The sequence below is a fragment of the Chiloscyllium plagiosum genome, chromosome 30, assembly GCF_004010195.1.
Source record: "Chiloscyllium plagiosum isolate BGI_BamShark_2017 chromosome 30, ASM401019v2, whole genome shotgun sequence".
NCBI classification, from domain to species: Eukaryota; Metazoa; Chordata; class Chondrichthyes; order Orectolobiformes; family Hemiscylliidae; genus Chiloscyllium; species Chiloscyllium plagiosum.
Window position 1 is genome coordinate 22,847,847 of NC_057739.1, and position 21,299 is coordinate 22,869,145.

Below are 21,299 nucleotides of genomic sequence, written 5' to 3' on the forward strand. Positions count from 1 at the left end.
ATACCCTGTAAACTATGATCAGCCCTGCAACAATCGTCTCAAACATATATTTTCTGGTGTCTGGACTGGCAGACCATACAACTGAAGATGTGTGTCAGGATCCTGTGGAATTCTTGATGCAAGGACTTGCAGGAGATCACTGATTTATGAATGTTTGACTTACAAATGTCGGTACTCACAAACAAAATCCCACAAACTGTTTTAATTTTTAAATACCTGAAATGCCAACATTTCCTGTACTCATGAAAGACTGTTTTCCGACTTGCAAACCAATTGATTTGTGAATAGACTTCAGAACGGAACCAGTCTGCCACTCGGGTAACTACTCTGGAATGTTAAGCTTTCTAATGGGCAATGCCCTGGTCCCCAGGACCCCCAGCAAATCTCTCCAACCTTGAAGTAAAGTTGAGACAGATCTGTGGTACTCACCGTCAAGGTTACTCCAGAAATGTTAGAATCAAATCAACTCTGCCACCTAGGTACTTTCACGACCTGAGCACCCAAGCCTGCCTAATTACCTCCCCATTGACCAACCAGACCCACCCATGACCCATCTCACTCATTTATTCTCTAACATTCAAAGACTGGACCTTCCCACATGGCAGCTAGTGCCATGAAAAGGGGGTATGCCTCTTGTATATAGACCTATATACCAGGCCTGCCACTGATTCTACTTCTCTCCAAGGGAGTTCCCAGGGAGTGAAGTGGCCCACCAAGTCAAAGTATCTTCAAACATTGCAACAATGCATCCACAATTGTTGCTGCTAGGAAGCCTTGGTAGCTTTTCCTTCAAAGTAGTCACAATGTGGAAGAGCCGTTATTGGACTGGCATGGACAAAGTTAAAAATCACACAACACCAGGTTATAGTCCAACAGGTTTATTTGGAAGTACTAGCTATCGGAGCGCTACTCCTTCATCAGGTGACAACCACCTGATGATGAGGCAGCACCTCGAAAGCTACTTCTTTCAAAAGAAACATTGTTCACAACCTGGTGTTGTGTGATTTTTAACTTTTTCCTTCAAAGATACTGGTGGTAGCTGTCTTTTCCCTAGGATGGGGGATTCCAAGACTAGGGAGCATATTTTTAAGGTGAGAGGAGAGAGGTTTAAAAATGACATGAGGGGCAGTTTTTTACACAGAGGGTGGTTCATGTGTGGAATTAACTTCCTGAGGAATTGGTGAATGCAGGCATAGTTAGAATGTTTAAAAGACACTTCGATCAGTACGTGAATAGGAAAGGAGGGATGTGGGCCAGGAGCAGGCAGATGGGACTAGTTTAGTTTGGGACTATGTTCAGCATGGATTGGTTGGACCAAAGGGTCTGTTTCCATGCTGTATGATTCTATGACTCTATGACACCTCTAGATTTTTCCCAATTATTAAACTCTATATCAGTGATTAAAGTTCTCTGTGATCTAATCATGGGAAGTCTTCCTGAGAACTTTTGAGAGTTAAACTTAGAAAGTCTGAAGGTGCAGACAGAATTCCAGCCAAGCTAATCCAAGCTTTCGCACATGAGTTTAATATTTCATTATTGCTTCTTTTGTTAAGTGAGTACATCTTATGTCAATGGAAGCAAGTGATTATTGTTGCGTACTGAAGCAACACCAGACTAACAAAATCACATTGTCTTGACAGACGAATTCTCTAAAAATACAGAGTAGTTCATGACTAAGAGGCTGTTATCTTACGCTGATCCTTGAGTTAACTGTCTTCAGTTTGGGCTGGAAGACCAACAGCCCACTGTCTGGTAATGTTGTGACTTATTTTCATAAAAGTGTTGCTTCTCTACAACAGCCTCAACCATTATTACAACAGCTTTCTCAATGGCAGTAGATCAATTGATCAAATGGTTGTGGTTAAAAGTTGTTGATGTAATAGATGAATGTGATTTTCATCATGGTGTCAAATGAGGTTCAGAAACTTCACGACGTTCAAATTGAATGACAAGAGGAAAATAATGTGCAGCTAAATGCTACCAGATGTAATGTCATGGGAATAGCCTGGCTAGACATGAGCAAATATCCTTGATGTGATATTAGGTAATTTAGACTGGGGCACACGTGAAAGCCTTTAAAGTCTTAGGCATGCACATACTCGCTGACTTGATTTGAGATGACCAAATGGACAGTATGCTTTTCCTAAAAAAAGAGGTTGTTTATTCTCAGATCCTTCATTTTTTTCAGTCTTCCCTGTCCATGTCCTTTTGTTGGTCTGCACTGGTTAACTCTGTCCCTTGATTGAATACACTTTGCCTCTGGCACCCTGACACATACTGTACACACAGACTACCCAGATTCAAAGGATTCAAAACACACATCAAGATTGATCGAGGCCCCTAGTGTTCTTACCTTTCATCTCACAAAGCTTGAAGCTCCACATACAAGAGGTCAGATTGGTCCTAGGTTCGAAAAACCCCTTATGCAACCTACCAAATTTCAGAGCTGATTTTACCAACACACCCAGAGAAATCAAGGCCACTCAGGTTAACTTAAGTCTATGCTTGTAATATGTAATGGGGAAAGATACCTATATAGCCCTATTCCTTATGTGGTTCAGGTCTTCAGTGAAGTGAAATGATGAATTCGATGTGTACTTCAGCATTTAAATAAAGGAAAGAGGTATTGGCTTATGTGTTTAATATAGTCATAATTCTTTATTCCTTCTTTTAATATCTCATCCAGCAGTAAGTTTTTAATGTGGACAACTGTGAGGTGGTACACTTTGGCTGGAGTAATCGGAATGCAAAGTACTGGGCTAATGGTAGAATTCTTGGGAGTGCAGATGAGCAGAGAGATCTCGGTGTCCATGTACACAGATCCCTGAAAGTTGCCACCCAGATTGACAGGGTTGTTAAGAAGGCATACAGCGTTTTGGCCTTTATTAATAGAGGGATTGAGTTCCGGAACCAGGAGGTTATGGTATGGGGACGGCAAACACGAGGGGAGATAGGTATAAGACAGATGTCAGAGGTAGTTTCTTTACTCAGAGAGTAGTAAGGGTATGGAATGCTTTGTCTGCATCTGTAGTAGATTCGCCAAGTTTAAGTCGTCATTGGACAGACAAATGGACGTACATGGAATAGTGTAGGTTAGATGGGCTTCAGATTAGTATGACAGGGCGGCGCAACATCAAGGGCCGAAGGGCCTGTACTGCGCTGTAGTGTTCTATGTTCTATGTAAGTCAGCACTGACTTTTCCAAGCTGCAAATTTGAGAAATGTGGAGATTTGGAAGTCAACAGAAGTCATGGTCTATAAGGCTGCTTTGTTGACACTCTCTTCTATCGCAGCGAAACCTGGGCTATCTGCCAACACCACATTAAGATTCAGAGAGCTTCCACTGGCAATGTCCATGTCAAATCCTGGAGTTTAAATGAGAGGACCACCTGACCAACATTAGCTTCCTCTATGAGGCTACATCTCCCAGTATCGAAGACCAGCTCCTGTGGAACTGACTCCAATGGACAGATCTTTGCATCCAGATGCCTCCCTCAACTGGTTCTCTTCTCCTAGCTCTCCATAGTCCAATGCTCCAAGGGTAGAAAAGGAAATGGCATGAGAATCACTTAAGGTCATCCAAAAGCATGGAGGCATTGACACCTCTGACTGCTCAACTATGTCCCTATGATTCATCAAGGTGCAAGCTACCTCAAGGCTCAACATCTCAAAAGAAAGATTTTGGGTGGGGTTAAGGGCAGAGTTGTGAGGTAGGGATAGATGAACACAGAGCCTGGTTGGTTGATGGGAGGAACGAATCCAGTTGGTGGCTAGAAGAAAGGGTCAGTAAATGGAATGGAAGGGGGAGGAGGGGCTAGAAGATGAGGTGTTATTCCTCCAGTTTGTAGTCCGATTCACTGTGGCAATGGAGGAGGCCGAGGATGGTCATGTTGGAGAGGGAATGGGAAAGGGAATTGAAATGGGCGGTGACTGAGAGGTCATGTTAGCTCTTATGGGCCCAGCTGAGATGCTCATCGAAACGTGCCCTGAGTTTATGTTTGGTCTCACCAATGTAGAGAAGACCACATTGGGAGCATTGGAAACCGTAAACTAGGTCTGAGGAGAGACAGGGAACTGCATTAATATGAAAAACTGTGGATACTGGAGATCTAAGATGTTCACAATGTGTCTCTTCTATATCATGAGGATGAAACGTAGGTTGGGTGACTAGTCTACCTATGCTCACACTCTGTCCTCAAGAATAACCCCAAACTTCCAGCTACCTGCCTTTTCAACATATTAGCATGTTCTCTGACCAACATTTCTGTCACAGGCCTGGCTGCAGTGTTCTAGCAAGCCCAGCACAAGCTCAAATAACAGCATCTCATTTTCTGCTTGGAGACCCTGCAACCTCCAGAACTCAACACTGTGTTAAAAAGCCTCAGAGGCTGATTCTATCTCTTCATGTTTTTTTTATCCACCCCATTCCTGGCCCTGTTATGACATGGGTTTCTCTTACCATAGTCACCCATTCTCATCTATTCCTCGACCCATTGTCACATTATCTGGGTTGTGTTCAGCACAGCTAACCCATTTTCCCACTCTCAGCTCTTATTATCTCTTATTCAGCTTTTCTTCTATCCTGGTCTGCTATCCATAATATTCTTGTTACCTACTGCTTTCATAAATCTCTCTCTCTCTCTGGACTCTATCTCCACCTATCCCTCCCCTCTCCTCTCTCCTGTCACTACTTCGTTTTCAGCTTAAAAATGACTTTTTCCAAGCTACTAACAGTTCTGATAAAGAGTCACCAATATCGAAAGGCTAACTCTGCTTTCTTCCCCAAGATGTTGCCAGACCTGCTGAGTTTCTCCACTAATTTCGGTTTTTGTTTAAGTTCTTTTACAAGATTAGTCAACATGTGGACAATTTGATTGCAATGTTGATTAGGCCATTCAGCCCCTCAAGCCCTCTCTATCACTCAATAGGATCATGAATGATCCAACATTCCTCATGCCCACTTTTCTGCCTTTCCCATAACCCTCAATTCTCCTACAGATCATGGACTTATCTATTTCAGCCTTAAATACACACAAAGATTCTAAGCCCACGGCTCTCTGTGGCAAGGAGTTCCAAAGACCCTCAATTCTCAGAGGTGAAATTCCTTCTCATCTCAGTCTTAATTTGTCATTCTTTTATTCTGAGACCATGCCCTCTGGTCCTAGCCTCTCCCATGAGAGGAAATACCCTCTCAGCATTTACCCTGTCAAGCTCTTTTTAAGAATCCTATATGTTCCAATGAGATCACCTCTCTTCCTTCTATACTCCAGTCCCAAACTGTTTAGCCTTTGCTTGTAAGACACTCTCCCCATACTGGGGTTATTCTAATGAATTTTCTCTGAACTACCTCCAATGAAATACTACCTTTCCTTAACTCTCACTGTACTCTGGATGTGGTCTCACCAGAGCCTCGTACAATTGCAGTAAGACTTCCAAACTCTCATACTCCAGCCCCCTTGAAATAAAGACCACCATTCCATTAGCCCTTCCTGATTACCTGCTGCCCCTGTGTGCTAGCTTTTTATGTTTTGTGCACCAGTAACTTCAAGTCCCTTTGTGTTTCAGCTTTCTGGAGTTTTTCTCCCTTGCAATAATATTCTGTCCTTTAGTTCTCCCTTCCAAAATGAACAACTTTGCATTTTTCTCTCCTATTCCATTTTCCTGACCTATCAACATCTCTCTGTAAAATGTTTCTATCTCTCTCACAGCCTGCCTTTCCACCTATTTTTGCATTGCCTGAAAATCTGGCAACAATACATTTGCTTCCTTCCTCCAAGTCATTAATATATATTGTAAACCATTGCAGTCCCAATACCAAACGCTGTGGTACCTCACTGGTCATGGGTCACCAACCTGAAAAAGAACCCCTTATCCCCACTCACTGTGTCCTGTCCACTAGCCAATTCTCCATCCATTCAATAACATCGTGGGTGTTCTGATTGTAACCTCAAATCCACACTCCTACCGAGCCCCAGTAATCCCTCAACCTTTTCCTTAACAAGGATCTATCGACCTTTGCCTTAAAATATTCAAGGTTTCTGCTTCCATTAGCTTTCCAGTGAGGGTGTTCTGAAGACTCACAAACCTCAAAGACAAATAACTTTCATCTCATCTCTGTTTTTAAATGGGTGATCCCTCATTCTTTAATTATCCCCTCGTTCTAGAATCTCTACTTTAGGAAAACACCCTGGGCTCGTGTGTTATGGGTTTTGCAAGGTAGCACGATAATAGCATGATAAAGTAAAAATACTTTAAACAGTCTAAGCAACTGCATAAAAATGCATTCCTTGATAGGAAATTTTGAACAGTGAATATAATATTCTTTAAAATGCTCACATTTGACTCCAACAGTCTTTCCCTGCAGGGTTCAAATAAATTGGGCTACCTTCCTGAAAACCCATTTTGCGTTAACCAATTTCTTTCACTACAAAGCCAAGCTGTGAGAACATTCCTTGCAGGATTCTTTTAATGGCATAGCACATCTATTTCTTTTTCACAACCAGATAAACATTGTTATGTGTTTTTGCTAACTATATGATTCTGGTAATTAACATTTTATAGAAGCAATTAATCTATCCTTTCAAGTGATATTCATTCTTGTGCCAAGTGGTGTTCTAAGCCCTTCTTTCGCCAACAGTAACTAGAATGACATGCCCACCACTTGGCCAGCTGCCAACTTTACATTAGGAAAACTCTTATGATTAAAAATGGCAAACCTTTGATCCATTGCAACTGTTGTTCGTCAAAGATAAAAGCACAAGTTCTGGAAACGCATCTGTCTTATTTCTGGACTTTTCTAATACTAATTTCACACAGAACTAATCTGAATTGAATTACATTTCAGTGGAATATGTTAAATAGAATTGAAGCAAGTGAGAAATCTATTTGCTGCAGTTACAGGGACAGTGGCTTTATTTGTCAATGAAACAGGATACAAACAAGTGTATTAAAACCAGATAAACTATTTTGTGGAATCTTGTAACTCACAGCCTACTTCAGTCCAGTTATGAACGAGTGAATGTACAAATTAAAGCTCGGGAGCATGCCATTCAGCCCCTCTTGCTTGCTCTCCCATTCAAAAACATCCTGGGTGACCTGACTGTAACCTCAAATCCACGTTCCTACTCACCCCTGGTAATCTTTTAGCTCTTTCCCTAACAAGAATCTATTTACCTCCGCCTTCAAATACTCAAAGGTTCTGATTCCATTATCTTTTTAGAGAGAGAATTCCGAAGAGTCACAAACCGCGAAGAGAAATAACTTTAAAAACATCCCTCTTTTTAAATGGACAATCCCTCGTTTTTCAGTAGTGTCCCTTGTTCTACATTCTCTCATTAGAGGAAGCATCCTTTTCACACCCACCATGTTAAGATCTCTTAGGATCTTGCATATTTCAATGTGGTTGCCTCTTAGTCATCTAAACTCTAGTGGATACAAGGCTAGCCTGTCCAACCCTTCCTCATGAGCCAAATCCACATTCCAGGTAAGTGTCTAGTAAACCAATTCTGAACGTCCTCCAACTCATTTGCATTCTTCCTTAGAGCAGGTTACAAAAACTGTACCTGGTACTCCAGCTGTGATCTCATTGGTATCCAGTATAACTGAAGTATAACCTCCATACTTTTATATTTAATATCAATTTCGCTGGCAATTAATGATAACTAGGAAAGCGAATAGAAAGTTATTTCATGTACCTGCATCCTAACTTTAGCAATTCATGCATGGGCGGCACGGTGGGTGGGCGGCACGGTGGCACAGTGGTTAGCACTGCTGCCTCACAGCGCCAGAGACCCGGGTTTGGACTTGTTGGGCCGAAGGGCCTGTTTCCACACTGTAAGTAATCTAATCTAATCAAATGCATGAAGATACCCAGATATCTCTTCATCTCAGAGCTCTGCAATCTCTCACCATCAGAATAATATGCTTCCTTTTTATTCTTCCTGCCAAAATGGACAATTTTGCATTTTCCCACATTATACTCTATTTGCTAAGTCTTTGCCCACTCGCTTAACCTATCTATATCTTGTTGCAGTCTCCTTGTGGCCTCTTCAGATCCTTAGCTAGCTTTGTGTCATTAGCAAATTTGGCAACCATACCCTCTGTCCCTTCATCCAAGTCATTTATATAAATTTTAGACAATTGAGATCAAAGCACTGATCCCTGTAACAAACCACTCATTATATTTTTCCAACCAGAAACCGACCCATTTACAGCAACTGTTTCCTGTTAGCCAGCCAATCTTCTTGCCATTTCAATATATTATCCCTTTCCCCATGAGCTTTAATTTTCTACTATAAACTATGATGTGGCAGCTAATCAAATGCTTCTGGGAAATCTATGTACAGTACATTCACTGGTTACCCTTTATCCACAGAATCTGTTGGCTCCTCAGTGAAGTCAAATAAATTGGTCAAATATTTAATTGAATCAGTACAGGCTGATTTTCAGGATAGTGCCAACAGATTGAAGATTGCAGCAGATGTTTCTTGGGTTCTACATTCAAAGTGGGGAATAAATCATTGGAAAACATATGGGAGGGACTGTGATATGAGCAATCCTTACCACAGAGTATCACGATGCATGAGGCTGTCTACACTATTGTTCACGATGAGTTAAATTTACTACTACAATTCACTTTTAGGATAAGGATCTACAGAGGCAAAATAGTTCTGGTATGGTATAGGAAAATCACTTCCTCATCTAACAAGAAGAAATTATACTGATATGATGGATACTGTTCCAGAGATTTTGAGTGAGATCTGGGTGTTATCTTTCATTCCTTCCTGATCCAAAGTTGGTTCCCTACCAAGTCCGCATGGCAACAACATAATGGAAGGTGCTCAAAGCTGGCTTCAATATTAATTCTTTCAGACCCTTAACGCACTAATACAACAATAGAGACGCTCCCATTTTCTGGGGGACAGCATACAGGAAGAACATAGATAAAAGTAATCAATGGTCTAGTGTACTATTTTAAGAAGAGAACGCTTGTACATATTAAGCCTAGATTTGGTCACGATCAGATGACCAAACAGGAAAAGCTGTAAAGAGCTTGATGTGAATGTAACCTGAATTAAAGTTTACCTTTTGATGTTATACTGCTGCTAATCACATTAATGTTCAAGGCTTTTTCAATGCAGTCATCTTAAATTGGACCATTTTTTCAGAATAAATAAAAAGCTAATGGGAAACCTTCATCAATCACCTAGACCTCAGCGAGTTCTGATAATCTGGAATAATCTAATCTGATAGTCTGTATGACTTGGGTATTCAGATCATTCAAAAGTTCCATGTTTTACATGTGGACAGCCAATGGCAGAAGTCTAGGAAAGGAACAGCTTAAAGAATGATATATTTGCTTTTACAGGTCATTCCGCTCTACCATGCATTTTATTAAAGCAAATTCGCTGTAACGTGATTGACAATTTGGGGATACGGTTTAAAAGTTTGTGCTTTAGAAACAATGTGGCTGTAACACTGTTACATTGCCAACACTTTAAATGCTGTTTCTAAAATGCAATTTTTCTGTAACACAGGGTTATACAAAAATGTAGCCATCCCGTTACAGAAGAGCTATTTATATTCACTTTTAGATTGTGGGTGTCACTGGCTAGGCCAGCATTTATTGCCCATCCCTAATTGCCCAGAGGGCAGTTAAGAGTCAACCACATTTTTCTGGAGTCTCATGTAGATCAGACCAGCAAATTTCCTTCCTTAAAGAGCTTTAAAAGGATAGTACAAGCAGATTTAGTATGAAATACAATGGAGACATGTAGTTACAGCTCCTGGTATGTCTCCCAACATTGTTGTCTATGTTATTCCATAGATTATTGAGAAAGCCACATCAGCAATGGAGATATCAGCACCAAAAAGAGAGTGACAACTTCTTTGGAGTCATCAAATTGGGTGCGGTAGTGAAGAGTGGGAGGTAGGCCAGATACAATGAATACAATATAAAGTTGAAAACCAGGACATAGAAACTACTTTTAGGAAATTGATAGGAAACTGGGGCATTTAATATAAAACCAAGACTTCTGGATGCTCTGTGCATGACTTGAAAGGACAGTGGAAACAGATTCAGTGCAGACTATCAAGAAGCAATTCAATAAATACTCAGAAACAGAAAGTTGTAGGGACATGTGGAACAAGGAAGGGAGAAGCCCAAGTGCAAATGGCTATGTTGTGTGCTGTATTATTCAATGACATTTAAGCTGCTAACAGGAGAGATTTTCCTGTTCTCAAAGTGAGAGACAAAGCAAATTAGTTTGAAAAAGATTTGTTTCTGATTGTTGCTCTGCATCTTGAATTGGTCTCTGTGAAGTAAAGCAGCCCATCTGGCAGTGTCTCAGTAAAGTATTTTGAGTTTGCCAACGAAAAGATTCGGGAAGTAGATGCTTCAATCCTAAGAGAATATCAACATAACATCTCCAGATAAAACTATTGTACGATTAGGTATTTGTCGGTACGGACACAATCCTGAATTTTAAATGTTCAATTTCCTTCTGCTAAAGACAAGCTGCTGAACTTGGAAGACCAAAAGCAAAATAGTGTGATACCAGAAACCTAAAATAAGAATGGAAAGTGCAAGAGAAACTCACCAAGTCTGGCAGCATCTATTGAGAGGGAAAAAACATTCATGTTTTGAATCCGATACAACTCTTCTTGAGAACTTGAATGAATGTTGAGAGCAAGCCTAAAGTTTTGGTAATACTTGAAAATAAAATACTTACATTTGGGTTTGAGTGACAGGCTTTTCATTCAATTGAGGACTTCTGTTATAACCTATTACATCTCTTTTGAGGTTTTGATCAATGGTATTCTGAATACTGTTATGGATTTTCTGCTCCATTATACAATATGTTTTTTTTATTTCAACATGCTGAAAGATTTGGATGGTTGTGAACTGTTTGCTCGGCTTCATTCACTTTTTAGTTGTCCTCAAGACTGTTCCTGATGATGAGTGATGGCTGCTGAGTAAATACTGAGCAGTACGGGCATGGCTGGAGAAAGCGTGGGCAGCATCACATCTGACCTGTTGAAAAAAATCTCCAACACAATGACCTAAAAAAGCAGCATCTAAATGTCAGAATAAGTTGCAGGGAGGTACTGGGACATCCAAGCAGTTCACCATGAATGATACAACTGGACGGAGAAAATGAAAGGTCAGACATGATGGGCTAAATAGCCTCCTTCTGTGATGTAAAGATTCAATGATTCTGTACAAAAAAGGCTGTCACTATAACCAAGAGAAAGCATCCAAAAGAAAATAAAACCAGTTTCCATATCTTTAATTATAGGAACTTTAAACGTAGTCACACTTGATTTCAACAGGTGTCCAGACAATTTCCTTTCAAGGGTTACATAAATTATCTGCAAAGCAAAAATCAAACATCCTTAGATGTTAAGTTAATGCAGTGGCCAAAATTGCTGCTGATGATTTGCTCCATTTGCCTAATGTAAATGTAGACAGCCATGTTGTATCTTTGGGTAGATGTGGCACTTAGCTGAAAATGTCCTCTATGTAAATGTGGAGTACACCCTTTATTGTCTGCAGTGATATTTCAAGAGGACTGTTTCAGTTTGGTTTTAAGTAGGCCCTCCACTAATCCACTAGACCTCTCTGGACAGCAAAAAGTCCGGGCACATCATAGACTATAGTAATCCTGAAGACCTTGATGGAAATGTATCACAAGATGTCTCCCTAGCTATTTATGCATCTGAAGTGTCACTTCAAGGTTATTGCAGGAATTTGAGAAAATCTTATGCAATTGCCTTCTTTCTTTATCTTTGATGTTTCATTGTGTCAGTCATGTCAAAGGCTTGGTTTGGGGATGCCTTGCTCGCCTTGAGAACATTGTAAACAAGAAACAAAAGTTAAAATAGTGCAGAAAATTATCTTAAAGAAAAGACATTGTGATGGAGTTTTGGCCACCAGGTTAGACCCTGTGCAGTCCCCTGGGCCTCGGCTAATTTACACATCAATGCAGTGGAACTGCTTTCATTGTTGTAAGGTATGGAATCACCTTAGAGGGTAGCAACATGGATGACACCAATACTGTAATGGATGTTGGGAAATCCTGCAAGGCAGGAACTTGTCCAACATTTTGCCTTCTGCTCCCGAGCCTCTTGGAGCAAACTAATGAATAGGTAGATGCTCCATGACATCATTGTTCACCTGATACCATGGCCTATGACATCATTGTTCACCTGATACCATGGCCCAAAAGCTCATTCCAATGACCATGGCAACCAAAGCAAATCCTTCAGATCTCAATTAATATCAGATAGAACATAAAAATGTGCAACACAGTTATTTCCATCAGAGGGAGCTACTAAACTTTGTATGTATTCCACAGTGGAGTATTTAACGTATAAGGACGCTGAAGGGAGTAGGGATGGAGTTTGCAGAGGTAATTGTTTTCAGGTCCTCCTTTTGATAATGAGGGTGGCAGTAGAGGACTGGAAAATTACAAGGGGATTCAAGGCTAGGGCCAGTAACCTCGGTAATGGGAAATCTTATAGAAAGAATAATCCGACCAAATGAACAAACTGTGGTATAAATTTGACTTAATTAAGGAAAAAGAACAACATGGATTTCTTAAAAGTATATTACATTTCACCAATATCATTGAGTATGTTGATGAATTAACAGTGGGAGTTGATGAGATACCCATGGGCCTCTGAAAGCTGATGTGCCAAATTACAGACTTGTCATCAACAGTGAAGTCTATGGAATAACAGAGCAACTGGCACTGTGGATGAGAAGTTACAGGGAACAGAGAATCATTGTGATCCTGGAAGGAGGTACATAGTTAAATCCCCACAGTTAAGTATTCAGATCACTGCTTTTCTTGGTATAGATCAAGTGCCTGGACTTGGGCCTAGGGAGCACAGTTTCAAAGTTTGCAGATGACACAAGTTTTAGAAGGATTGTGAACTGTAAGGAGAACATACTTGATTTCGATTGGATATAGACAGAATGATAGAATGGACGGACCTGTGGCAGATGAAATTTATTCCTCAAGAAATGAGAAATTATTAAAATAAAAACTGAAAGAACTGTGGATGCCATAAATCAGAAACAAAAGCAACAGAAATTGTTGGAGAAGCTCAGCAGGCCTGGCAGCATCTCTGGAGGGAAATCAGAGTTAAAGTTTTGGGTTATCGAGTCAGAGATGTACAGCATGGAAACAGACCCATCAGTCCAACCCGTCCATGCCAACCAGATATCCCAACCCAATCTAGTCCCAGCTGCCAGCACCTGGCCCATATCCCTCCAAACCCTTCCTATTCATATACCCATCCAAATGCCTTTTAAATGTTGCAGTTGTACCAGCCTCCACCACTTCCTCTGGCAACTCATTCCATACACGTACCTTTCCTCAAGTTACTAATTTTGTTAGGGAGAAGAAGCTATACAAGATATTAACGAAACTATAGGAGCAGGGAGACCTGGGGAGTATGTATGTGCACAAGTCTTTGATGTTGGCAGGGCAGGTTGGGACAGTGGTAAGACAAACAGACAGGATCTGGAGCTTTAAAAACACAGATATAAGGTACAAAAGCAAGGAATTTATCCTGAACCCTTACAACCTGCTGGGCTTATCTTAAATAAAAGTGTCAGATTCTGGGCACTTTAGGAGGATGTGACATTTTTAGAATAATTCAATCAGGAGCTTGAATTATATGAATGGATTGGAGAGCTGGAGTTGTTCTCCTTAAAAAAGGAAATTTTGGAGGAGATTTGATGGAAGTATTCAAAATCGTGCAATCCAGGCAGCGTGGGTAGAACCATTTTGTTTCCATTAGCAGAAGGGCTGAGAACCAGAAGGCACTAATTTGAGGTGACTGGCAAAAGAACTAACAGATTAACGTCAAAAATTGTTCTTCCATGATATTGCGATTCCAACTGAAGTGAATACATCTGACAAGTCAGATGCCAGATTAAAAGCGAGCTTGATGGATCATATTTTGTTTTATTTTGTTTAAAGGGGTGGTCTTTCACTGAAGCATAAGCACACAGTCACGCTAATCTGGTTTTAATAATAGAACAGAAGTTAATTATGCAAAAAAAAGACCCAAACCCACCTCATCCCTGTACACACTGCGTTCTCCATGGCCAACTAACCCATCCCTGTCTGTATAGGCCATTTAACATGGCCAATCCATTTCACCTGCACATCTTTGGACTGTGGGAGGAAACTGGAGCACCCGGAGGGGAGCCACACAGTCATGGGGAGAATGTGCAAACACTACATCGTCACTGGAGAGTGGAATCAAACCTAGTCCCTGGCATTGTGTGGCAGCAGTGCTAACCACTGAGCCACCATACCAACATACTAGTTCTTTCTCTCTAAACAAGAGCAGCGTTATGCAAATATATGACAAAGAAAATATCATCAACAGTAGCAAGAATAGCAATTATGTCACCAGATAGATTATTGTCAATGTCTTTGACTACTTGTAAGTTTTGATAATATAGAGCGTGGTACCAGCATACCTTTCCTTTAACCATATATCTGAGAGTTACAGAGAATAGAAATATCATTGAGATGATCCAAATGATAATTAAGAAAGGATTTGCAAATGACATTTAACATCATTAGATTTTTGTTAGTAGATTTGGAAACTGTTGTATATTTCCTGGAAGCCAGAGGAACATCCTACGAAATGTAAATAGCAAATAAAAGCCAAAATGCATTTTTGCTGCAGGCATTTTTGCAGAAAGTCTGACAGACTAGCTGTAATCTTAGACTAGAAGCAGCGTTCTTATTGGCAGAATTGTGGGATCAGACACCTCAAAGTTCACAAAGAGGATCATGGACAAAGTTGATAATGCTTCCTTGATTCTGAAATGACTGTTTTACAAATAAATGTAAGAGGCAAAAAAACTGCAAGGGCAATCTGATGTAAATATGCAGACAGTAGAAGACTGGGAGGACCACCTCCTCTGGTTGCCAGCTGTAACTACATGTAAAATGAAAGCAAATTATTGTGGTGCTGGAAATCTGAAATAATAAAAAAAGAAAATGATGGAGAAACTCAGCAGATCTGGCAGCATCTGTGGAGAGAGATTAACCTCACCTTAACCTCCTTCCACCTATCGCATTCCCAACACCCCTCCCCCAAGTCCCTCCTCCCTACCTTTTATCTTAGCCTGCTTGGCACAACTTCCTCATTCCTGAAGAAGGGCTTATGCCCGAAACGTCGATTCTCCTGCTCCTTGGATGCTGCCTGACCTGCTGCGCTTTTCCAGCAACACAGTTTTCAGCTCTGATCTCCAGCATCTGCAGTCCTCATTTTCTCCTTGTTCAAGTCCCACTCCTACTCCAGAGATGTGTACTACATCTCTGCATCTGTGAACAGATTGATTAGAAAATATCAATGGAGAGGAGACAAGTGATCAGCAGTGTGGGAATGTGCAGTGTGTGAGTATAGATCAGACTGACTAAAAACATATATACCTGGAATCTGTCTAACCTCTAGTATTTATCAGCACTGAAGGAACGCAAAAAAGGAAAACGTATTGGGCTTTTTCCTTAGCAAACTGAAGAATCTATGGCACAGAAGGATTAACATATATACACATATCTGGGTATGAATAAGGAGTGGGAGAAACCTGACCAACAAGCTAGGTAAGCAACCAAAAGCTAGGACGACTTCTGATTCTGATTTTAAAAGAGAACTATTGTATCAATCACACTGTTCAAATTTTGGATGTAATCTCTCATGTAATTGGTGGGTTTTGTCAACACTTTAATCTAGTGTATTGTAATCAAATGTATTGTAACTGTTGTTCTGAGAGTCACAGGAAAGATGCTGTTATGTACTTTCACTCCCCTGCATATGCGAGAATAAATGAAACTTGGTAAAACTACCTCGAACATCGGAATGTTCTTCCTCCCATTGCATAGCAGCAATATTTCTACGAGTGACCACTGCACAGTGGATGTGCTGATAAAGTTGTACTTTTACAAGAAGGATGTCCTCCATTGTGTGGAGTGACCTCACTGCTACTTTAAATGGGATAGATTTCAAACAGATTTAGCAACTCAAAAACGGCATTCATGGGGTGCTGTGGGCTATCAGCGGTGTCAGAATTATATCCGACCACAATTTGATGGCTCAAAATATCTTTCACCGAGCAATGCTATCAAGCCAGGTTAACCCTGATTCAATAGGGAGCTCAGCAAAGCATGGAAGCAGCAGCACTAAATGTATTTAAAATTAGATATCAATCCAGTAACACAGCACAGTGGGGACAGTACAAACATCATTAGGTAGAGTTATGTGACCTTATAAGTACCAGGTGAGATCAAAGATTTCTCGACCTGCCACATGCGGTTACAAAATGTTAGCGGTCTGTTAGACAAACAGCTGGAGGTGGAGGCTCTGCAAATATCTGCATCCTCACTGATGGGGGAAATGATCACATCAGTGCACTGATAAGATTGAGAGAATTAGACAGCTCCGCCTCATTCCGAGGTCACTGTCCTTGCAAATACTAGGAATTTAGCCATTTTAATGCCCTCCAAGCAATTTCAGTAAATTTCTGGAGACTCTTGATACTGCAAAAGCTATGACAACATTTCAGCACCGGTACTGAAGACTTAACCTCCAAAATATCCTACACCCCCAGACAAGCTACAATACTGGCCTGTACCCAACAATGTGGAAAATTGTCCAGGTATGTACTGCCTTCAACAATCAGGGCAACTTCAGACTGACAGAGGGAGATGATGGCCTATGGGTATTATCACAAGACGATGAAGTCCTAACATGGCGGCAGCTGAGGCCGCAATGTACACCTTTCTTTCTTTTTTTCCTTCTTGTCTCTTTTTTTCCTGAGCCTGGATTGTGATGAGCGGTTGGCAACTCCAGGCGGGACTTAACCCAGCGTGAGTGAAAGCGTGCCAAGCACAAGCAAGAGCGTGCCCATTATGGGGAGAGCGTGCCTAGGTAATGGAGGAGTGTCCCTAGCTCAGGGGAGAGCATGCCTAGCTCAGGGCAGAGTGTGCCCATCATGGGGAGAGGGTGTCTAGCACAAGGAGAACACGCCAAGCTGAGGGACAGTGTGCCTAGCAGAAGTAGAGCCTGCCCAGTGCAGGCAGAGCGAGTCTATCAGGGAGAGAGAGTGCCTAGCATAGGGGAGAGTGTGCCAAGCACAGCAGAGAGTGTGTCTAGCACACTGGAGAAAGTGTCTAACTGGGGAGAGTGTGCCTAGCACAGGGGAGAGCATGCCTAGCACAGGGGAGAGTGTGTCTAACTGGGGAGAGTGTGCCTAGCACGGGGAGAATATGTCTGGCACAAGGGAGAGCATCCTTGCAATGGAGAGTATGCCCAGCATGGGGAAAGTGTGCCCAGCACAGGGAGGGCGTGTCTAGCACAGGGCGAAAATATCTAGCACATGGACACTGTGTCTAGCACAGGGGAGAGCATGTCCAGTATGGGGAAAGCGTGCCTAGCAGAGGGAGAGCGCATCTAACACAGGGAGAGCATGCCGACCACAGGGAGAGTGGGCCTAGCATAGGAGAGAGAATGTTTTAACATGGGGAGAGCATGTCTAGCACAGGGAGAGCATGTCCAACATGGGGAGAGCATGCCCAGCACAGGGAGAGTGAGTCTAGCACGGGGAGAGTGTGACTAGCACAGGGAGAGAGAACTTAACACAGGGAGAGCGTGCCTAGCACAGGGAGAGCGTGCCTGGCACAGGGAGAGCGTGCCTGGCACAGGGAGAGAGAGCCTGGCACAGGGAGAGCGTGATTAGCATAGGGAGAGAGAGCCTAACACAGGGAGAGCGTGTTTATTACAGGGAGAGTGTGTCTAGCACAGGGAGAGTGTGTATAGCACAGGAAGAGTGCCTAACACAGGGAGAGTGCATCTTGCACAGGGGAGAATGTGTTTTAACATGGGGAGAGCATCTAACACAGGGAGAGCATGTCCAGCACAGGGGAGATGATGTTTTAGCATGGGGAGAGCATGTCTACCACAGGGAGAGAGTGCCTAACACAGGGAGAGCGTGTCTAGCAGAGGGAAGAACATGCCTAACACTGGGGAGAGTGTGTCCAGCAGGGGGTCAGCGTGTCTAGCACAAGGAGAGCATGTTTTAGCATGGGGAGAACGCATCTAGCACAGGGAGAGGGTGCCTAGCACAGGGCAGAGCTAGAGAGACGCTCTCTTGTGCTAGACACACTCTCCCTGTCCTTGATGCGTTCTCCCCGTGCCAAAACATGCTCTCCTTGCACTAGACACACTAACCCCATGCTGGGCACACTCTCCCCGGTGTTAGGCAAGCTCACCCCTGTGCTAGGCACGCTTGCTCTGTGCTACACAGGGAGAGTGTGTCTAGCATGGGGAGAGCGTGCCTAGCACAGGGGAGAGTATGTCTAGCACAGAGGAGAGAATGTTTTAGCATGGGGATCGCGTGTCTAACACAGGGAGAGCGAGTCTACCATGGGGAGAGCATGTCCAACACAGGGAGAGCGCGTCTAGCACGGAGAGCGTCACTAGCACAGGGGAGAGTGTGCCCAGCATGGGGCAAGCGTGTTTAGCATGAGGAGAGCATGTCTAGTACAGGAGAGAGCATGTCTGGCATAGGGAGAGCATGTCTAGAACAGGGGGGAGTGTGCCCAGCATTGTGAGAGTAGGTGTAGCATGGGGAAAGCATGTCTAGCACAGGGAGAGCGTGACTAGTACAGAGGAAAGCGTGCCTAGCACAGGGAAAGTGTATCTAGTACAGAGACACAGGGAGAGCGTGTCCAGCATGGGGAGAGCGTGTGTAGCACAGGAGAGAGAATGTTTTAGCATGGGGGGAATTGCGTGTCTAACACAGGGAGAGCGAGGCTACCATGGGGAGAGCATGTCCAACTCAGGGAGAGCGTGTCTAGCACAGGAGAGCGTGTGTCTAGCACAGGGCGGGCATTTCTAGCACAGGGAAAGCGTGTCTAGCATAGGGAGAGAGCGTGTCGAGCACAGGGAGAGCGTGTCCAGCACAGGGAGAGCGTATGTCTATCACAGGGAGAGCATGTCTAGCACAGGAGAGCCTGTGTCTAGCACAGGGAGAGCATGTCTAGAACAGGGAGAGTGTGCCTAGCACAGAGAGAGCATGCCTGGCAAAGGGAGAGTGTGTCTAGAACAGGGGAGAGTGTGTTTGGCAGGGGAGAGCGTGTGTCAACCGCAGGGGAGAGCGTGTCAACCGCAGGGGAGAGCGTGTCAACCGCAGGGGAGAGCGTGTCCAGCACATGGGAGAGCGTGTCCAGCACAGGGAGGGTGTCCAGCACAGGGAGAGCATGTCCAGCACAGGGGAGAGTGTGCCTGGCAAAGGGAGAGCGTGCCTAGTCCAGCACAGGGGAGAGCGTGTGTCCAGCACAGGGGAGAGCGTGTGTCCAGCACAGGGAGAGTGTGCCTGGCAGAGGAGAGAGCGTGTCCAGCACAGGGGAGAGTGTGCCTGGCAAAGGGAGAGCGTGCCTGGCAAAGGGAGAGCGTGCCTAGCACAGGGGAGAGTGTGTCTATCACAGAGGAGAGCGTGTCTAGCACAAGAAGAGCGTGTCTAGCACAGGGCAGAACGTGTCTATCACAGAGCAGGCGTGTCTAACACAGGGGAGAGCGTGTCTAGCACAGAGCAGGCGTGTCTAGCACGGGAGAGCGTGTGTAGCACAGGGCAGAGCATGTCTAGCACAGGGCAGAGCGTGTCTAGCACAGGGCAGAGCGTGTCTAGCACAGGGCAGGCGTGTCGAGCACAGGGCAGAGCGTGTCTAGCACAGGGCAGAGCGTGTCTAGCACAGGGCGAGTGTGTCTAGCACAGGGGAGAGCATGTCTAGCACAGGGGAGAGCGTGTCTAGCACAGGGCAGGGCGTGTCTAGCACAGGGCGAGCGTGTCTAGCACAGGGCAGAGCGTGTCTAGCACAGGGCAGAGCGTGTCTAGTACAGAGGAGAGCATGTCTAGCACAGAGCAGGCGTGTCTAGCACAGCAGGCGTGTCTAGCACAGGGGAGAGCGTGTCTAGCACAGGGGAGAGCGTGTCTAGCACAGGGGAGAGCGTGTCTAGTATAGAGCAGGCGTGTCTAGCACAGGGGAGAGCGTGTCTAGCACAGGGGAGAGCGTGTCTATCACAGAGCAGGCGTGTCTAGCACAGGGGAGAGGGTGTCTAGCACAGGGGAGAGCGTGTCTATCACAGAGCAGGCATGTCTAGCACAGGGCAGAGCGTTTCTAGCACAGGGCAGAGCGTTTCTAGCACAGGGCAGAGCGTGTCTAGTAGAGTATGTCTAGCACAGAGTAGGCGTGTCTAGCACAGGGCAGAGCGTGTCTAGCAGAGTGTGTCTAGCACAGAGCAGGCTTGTCTAACACAGGGGAGAGCGTGTCTAGCAGAGTGTGTCTAGCACAGGGCAGAGTGTGTCTAGCACAGGGCAGAGTGTGTCTAGCACAGGGCAGAGCGTCTCTAACATAGAGCAGGCGTGTCTAGCACAGGGAGAGCGTGTCTAGCACAGGGCAGGCGTGTCTAGCACAGGGCAGAGCGTGTCTAGTAGAGTTTGTCTAGCACAGAGTAGGCGTGTCTAGCACAGGGCAGAGCGTGTCTAGCAGAGTGTGTCTAGCACAGAGCAGGCGTGTCTAGCACAGGGTAGAGCGTGTCTAGCACAGGGAGAGCGTGTCTAGCACAGGGAGAGCGTGTCTAGCACAGGGAGAGCATGTCTAGCACAGGGGAGAGCGTGTCTAGCACAGGGGAGAGCGTGTCTATCACAAAGCAGGCATTCTAGCACAGGGCAGAGCGTGTCTAGCACAGGGCAGAGCGTGTCTAGCACAGGGGAGAGCGTGTCTAGCACAGGGCAGAGCGTGTCTAGCACAGGGCAGAGCGTGTCTAGCACAGGGCAGAGCGTGTCTAGCACAGGGCAGAGCGTGTCTAGCACAGGGCAGAGCGTGTCTAGCACAGGGCAGAGCGTGTCTAGCACAGGGCAGAGCGTGTCTAGCACAGGGCAGAGCGTGTCTAGCACAGGGCAGAGCGTGTCTAGCACAGGGCAGAGCGTGTCTAGCACAGGGCAGAGCGTGTCTAGCACAGGGCAGAGCGTGTCTAGCACAGGGCAGAGCGTGTCTAGCACAGGGCAGAGCGTGTCTAGCACAGGGCAGAGCGTGTCTAGCACAGGGCAGAGCGTGTCTAGCACAGGGCAGAGCGTGTCTAGCACAGGGCAGAGCGTGTCTAGCACAGGGCAGAGCGTGTCTAGCACAGGGCAGAGCGTGTCTAGCACAGGGCAGAGCGTGTCTAGCACAGGGCAGAGCGTGTCTAGCACAGGGCAGAGCGTGTCTAGCA

General features: G+C 44.3%; 1 long non-coding RNA gene across 1 annotated transcript in view; it reads left to right on the forward strand.

Moving 5' to 3' along the window:
- The window catches only part of LOC122564806, a 58,802-nt gene extending 47,613 nt beyond the window's left edge, over positions 1-11,189 (forward strand). Inside the window, exon 3 of the long non-coding RNA XR_006316011.1 lies at positions 10,932-11,189. This is a non-coding gene — a long non-coding RNA (uncharacterized LOC122564806). The remainder of the gene's footprint in view (positions 1-10,931) is intronic.
- The last annotated feature ends 10,110 nt before the right edge of the window (positions 11,190-21,299 follow it).